Raw genomic sequence first — 5,498 nt, 5'->3', positions numbered from 1 at the left:
GGCTCCTCGTGCGGGGTCCTGAGATTCCCCGAAACACCCCAGGCCCCTCAGGCGGGGTCCGCAGGCCCCCCAGGCCCCTCTGGTGGACCCAAGGCCGGGAAGCAAGAACAATGACCGAGGTGGAGGCACCGCAGCCCAGCCGGGCACCTTCTAAGAAAAGAGACGGATTCCGCCCAGGGGCTGCCAGCTTCAGAGAAAGGAGGCTGCAGGGCCGTCCCCTCACCCTGAGGCAGCAGCTGGGGGTGAGGCAGCAGCTGGGGGTGGCCACCCGTCTTCGGAGAAATCCGCAGGAAGCCCAGAGGAAGTGCTGAGCAGCCAAGAGGGGGAGTCAGCCCCCGGACCAGCTGGCGGCCGTGCCTCGCTGGGTCCCTTGGGCTCCTTCCCCAGGGGCGGACCCAGGACAGGCCCCAGAGCTGGGGAGTGGGGTGCTGGGCTCCAGGCTCACCCAAGCCCCCTTGCAGCTCCGTCATCTCGTCTAGGATGGGTTTGTGGTCTAGAATAGTACCTCATTCTTCCCCTGCCCAACAGCTCCAGGCCCTGGCCTCCCTCCATTCAAAGTCCTTCACACAGGCTGTAGTCCCTGGGTGGTGCAAACGGTGAACGCACTCAGCTACTAACCAAAAGATTGGACATTCGAGTCTACCCAGAGGCGCCTTGGAAGAAAGGCCTGGTGATCTACTTCCCAAACCTCAGCCACTGAAAACCTTATGGAGCACAGTTCTACTCTGACACACACGGGGTTGTCGTGAGTCAGAGTCAGCTTGTTAACTGGTTACATGGGGCTGGGTAACGGCAGCCATTCCAGCTTGCCATGTATTTTTATTTGCTCCCACCTCCAGGAAGCCTCCCCAGATTCACATTTCCTTTACATCATGCTAGATAACAGCAACCCTTACAGCTGGCCATGTGTTTATTTTTTTCCACTGCACATGTTGATTTTCGTGAGCATATTGCTTCTCTCCAAGAGAGGACCATCTGACGGGGGGGATAAGACCTGTGAACAGATAGCAAATGTGGGTTCCGCATTTGGCAGGAAATGCTTGAGGAACTGAGAAGCTGTGTACCAGCTGGATGGTGAAGACATTACCGAATCTGAAGAATATCAGTCAACGTTATTTACTGACTGCATATCATGAGCTTTGTTATTATTGTTAGCTGCTGTCGAGTTGGCCCCTGACTCTAGGAGATCCCATGCACGATGGGACGGAACACTGCCCCGTCCTTCACCATCCCCAGGATCGGTTTGTGCACGGGACCATCAGGATGCCTAGGGTTTTCACTGGCTGATTTTCCAAAGTGGATTGCCAGGCCTTTCTTCCTAGTCTGTCTTAGTCTGGAAGCTCTGCTGAAACCTGTTCAGCATCACAGCAACATGCCAGCCTCCACTGACAGACGGGTGGCAGCTGAGTGTGAGGTGCACTGGCCAGGAATTGAACCTGGGTCTTCCACATGTAGTGGCATATCTAGAGTATTGTGCCAGCACTGGGCACGTGGAGCCACTGAGCATTTTCTATTAACCCGGTCCAGCCCGACGTCCTTCCTCAAGCACGGTAATGTGTTCATTAAAAGATAAATGAGCTTGACTTGTATTTTTGAGCCGACATTATGGTAAAAAACCAAAAAAACCATTGCCGTTGAGTCGATTCCGACCCATAGCGACCCTATAGGACACAGTAGAACCGCCCCCATAGGGTTTCCAAGGAGCACCTGGTGGATTCGAACTGCTGACCTCTTGGTTAGTAGCTGAACTCTTAACCACTGAGCCACCAGGGCTCCAAAATTGTGGTTAGATGCCACAATGCCTTAACCGTATGCGTGTTGTAAGGTCCGAGGGCCTCTTCAGTCCTTGTCCAGGGGAGCGCTAACCTTCTCTCCTTTCATAGTTACGGTAAAGTTATCTAAAAGGGGGGTGTCAGATAGGGGGATAAAACCAAAACCAAACCCGTTGCTGTCGAGCCGGTTCATGGCGACCCTAGAGGACAGAGTAGAACTGCCGCATAGAGTTTTCAAGGAGCGGCTGGCAGATTCGAACGGCCGCCCTTTTGATCAGCAGCCGAGCTCTTAACCACTGCGCCACCAGGGCTACAGCTGGGTGGACAGGGGCGCGGTAGCTGTGCTTGTTATAGGTGACATTTTCTGTACTGGCTTCACAGAAACTGCTCAGTGGCGCCACGCGCCTGGGGCAGGTGCGCTACCAGCCGTACCCTAGTTACACCTCTGCCCACGCAAGGCCAGAACTCCACCACTGGACCACCACCGCCCCCATCTTATTGATCATAACCAAGCAGTTACTGCTGAGTCAGCCCCCACTCCCGGCGACCTCACGTGTGTCAGAGTAGAACTGCGCTCCACAGGGTTGTCAGTGGCTGATTTTTAGGATGTAGATCGCCAGGCCTTTCTTCCGAGGCACCTCTGGGTGGACTCAAACCTCCAACCTTTTGGTCAGCAGCTGAGTGTGTCCACCATTTGCGCCCCCCAGGGGCTTCTTACTCATCACGGAAGAGTGGAGTTAGAAGACATGGTTGACATCACTGGTGGAAGCTGAAGGTGTGAGGTGGTGGTTGCTGGAGGCTGCACGGTGCTCCGCCCACCCTGCCCTGCCTGGTGTAGGCTGACTGCCTGCCTTCTTTCCCACCAAAGTCTCTCTCTCAGCCTTCAGTTTGGAGTTCTTCCTGGGGTGATCAATTCTGGTGAGCGAGAGGGCGCCACATTCCCAGGGTAGGCTCACCAGGGCGGCCCAACGTCATTCTTTCCATTGTAAACCCTGCACTGCCTTCCACACAGAAGCCAGGGTGCCCTCAGAGCGTGCCGAGCGCGATGGGGCTACCCAGGGGACACCCCCCCGGCCACCCCTCAACCCCATCTTGTCTTTCTGGAGACCTTGCTGCTGCCCCAAAGGCCGCTGTTATGGATTGAATTGTGTCTCCCAAAAATGTGTGTTGTAAATCCTAACCCCTAACGCTGGTGGCGCAGTGATTAAGAGCCACAGCTGCTAACCAAAAGGTCGGCAGTTCAAATCCACCAGCCGCTCCTTGGAAACCCTATGCGGCAGTTCTACTCTGTCCTGTAGGGTCGCTGTAAGTTGGAATTGGCAACGGGTTTTTTTTTTTTTTTTTTTTTTGTATTTGTGGATGTAATCCCATTTGGGAATGGGTTTTGTTATGTTAATAAGGCCACATCAGGGTGTGTCTTAAGGCAATCTCTTTTGAGATATAAAAGGGGCAGACTAGGCACAGAAGCAAGCAAGCTGAAACGGGGGAGACAGGTGCCACGTGGAGAGAACGCTAGAGAAGCTGAGACAAGGACTTTCCCCAGAGCAGACAGAAGGCCTTCCCCTAGAGCCGGCGCCCTCAATCCGGACTTCTAGCCTCCCAAGCTGTGAGAAGTTAAATTTCTGCTCGTTAAGGCCACCTGCCTGTGGTGTTTCTGTTCCAGGGGTGCTAGATAACTAAGACAGCGGCTAACATGGGATTTTTTCTCGTCTTCTTGGATCTCTGAGAGAGAACCAACTCTAAGCTGCCCACTTTGGCTTCCTGGTCTGTTGCTTGTGAAGGATGTTCTCAGAATCACTAGTCAGAGGGGTGGGAATGGAGATCAGGCCAGGGCCCCGCAGGAGGGAAGATCCCAATGGAGGGACGTGAAGCTGGCTGCAAGGGGAAGGCAGAAATTCAGAGAAAAAAATAACCAGTTGCCATCAAGCCAACTCCAACTCATGGTGACCCCGTGTGTGTCAGAGTAGAACTGTGCTCCATAGGGTTTTCAGTGGCTGATTTTTCCAAAGTAGACGGCCAGGACTTTCTTCCAAGGTGCTTCAGGGTGGACTTGAACCTCCAACCTTTTGGTTAGCAGGTGACTGCGTGAACCATTTGCACTGGCCAGGGACTCCGGGTGGACATCTTTGGGGGACCATGATGCAGCTGACACAGTGTATGTACAAGGGGGCCCATTCTAGAGTTCATATAAATGGAATCACGCCATATGTCTGCTTGTGTAAGGCTTGTTTCACTCAGCATAAATTTGTCAGTCACCCAGGTTATAGTACCTATTAGCACTTCATTCCTTTCTCTTGCTGAGTAGGATCCCATGGTATGAACAGGTCACGGTTTGTTTACCGATTCACCTGTTGCTAAGATAACTGAGATGCTTCTCGCTTTTGACTATTATGGAAAAAATCAGCTAGGAATAGTCTTTCCAAGACTTTTTGTGGGCATATGTTTTTATTTCTCTTGGGCAGACATATATGAGTGGAATTGCTGGGTCACAGAGTAGGTGTGGGGCGGTCATGGTTCAGTGGGAGAATTCTCGCCTTCCATGGGGGAGACCCAGGTTTGATTTCCAGCCAGTGCACCTCATGCGCAGCCACCACTCGTCTGTCCGTGGAGGCTTGCGTGTTGCTATGAGGCGGAGCAGGTTTCAGCAGAGCTTCCAGAGCAAGACAGACTAGGAAGAAAGGCCTGGTAATCTACTTCCAAAAATCAGACAGTGAAAACCTGATGGATCCCAACAGTCCAATGCACAACCAATCATGGGACTGGTGTAGGACTGGGCAACGTTTTGTTCCGTCGTGCATGGGGCTGCTGTGAGCTGGGGGTTGATTTGATAGCAGCCGACAACAACAACAGCGGGGGTGTACGTTTAGTTTTATAAGAAACTGCCAGACCCTTTTCCAAGTGGTTGTCCATTTTTCATGCCCACCAACAATCTATGAGCATTCCAGTGGCTCCACGTACTCGTCAACTATGACGCTTTCATTTTAGCCATTCCGGTGGATGATAAGTAAAGTTTTAAATGTTTAATTACTCCAATTTATTGTTTTATTTTTCTCTGTCATAGGAAAGCCTAAACGAACCCTTTCTAATATATCTGAAAAGGATTTTGGTGGGTGTATATAACACAGGGAGAGCCCCAAGGTGGTGCAAATGGTTACTGTGCTCAGCTGCTAACTGAACGGTTAGAGGTTTGAGTCCACCCAGGGGCACCTCGGAAGAAAGGCCTGGCAATCTACTTCCAAAAAAATCAGCCATTGAAAGCCCTATAGAGCCCAGTTCTACTCTGACTCACATGGGGTCACCATGAGTCAGAGTTGACTTGACTGGCAGCTGGTTGAAACAATTTTTGATATACAGAGGATAACTGTACGTAGTTGAACCTATGTTTTACATAGAGGAACAGCTCTGCTCAGGAGCTAGAGAATCACCCAGCTGAGCTTATTATTATTATTGTGAAAAATTTAACTCTTTGCTGTGATGGGGCTCCGACCCTCCCTTGATTTCTTCCCCAGGAGTCTTTGATGGTTGGGGGTGGTCTCTGTGTTTGAAGAGCAGAAGAACCAGGCCGAAGGGGCAGGATTAGGACCTTCCCACAGACAATGGGATACCACCTCACACCCATTAGAATGGCAGTGATCCAGAAAATGGGAAACAACAGGTGTTGGCGAGCTTGTGGAGAAACGGGGACCCTCATCCATTGCTGGTGGGTATACAGAATGGTACATGCTG

The 5,498-nt window shown here is 51.8% G+C and overlaps 1 pseudogene; it reads right to left on the bottom strand.

Annotated features, from left to right (window-relative positions):
• Positions 1 to 1,774: 1,774 nt before the first annotated feature.
• Positions 1,775 to 1,887, bottom strand: LOC111820977 (uncharacterized; annotated as a pseudogene).
• Between the last annotated feature and the right edge of the window lie 3,611 nt (positions 1,888 to 5,498).

The sequence above is a fragment of the Trichechus manatus genome, unplaced genomic scaffold, assembly GCF_000243295.1.
Source record: "Trichechus manatus latirostris isolate Lorelei unplaced genomic scaffold, TriManLat1.0 scaffold00057, whole genome shotgun sequence".
Taxonomy (NCBI): Eukaryota; Metazoa; Chordata; class Mammalia; order Sirenia; family Trichechidae; genus Trichechus; species Trichechus manatus.
Note: the sequence above shows the minus strand (reverse complement) of the source record. Positions and strands in the feature narration are given on the sequence as shown.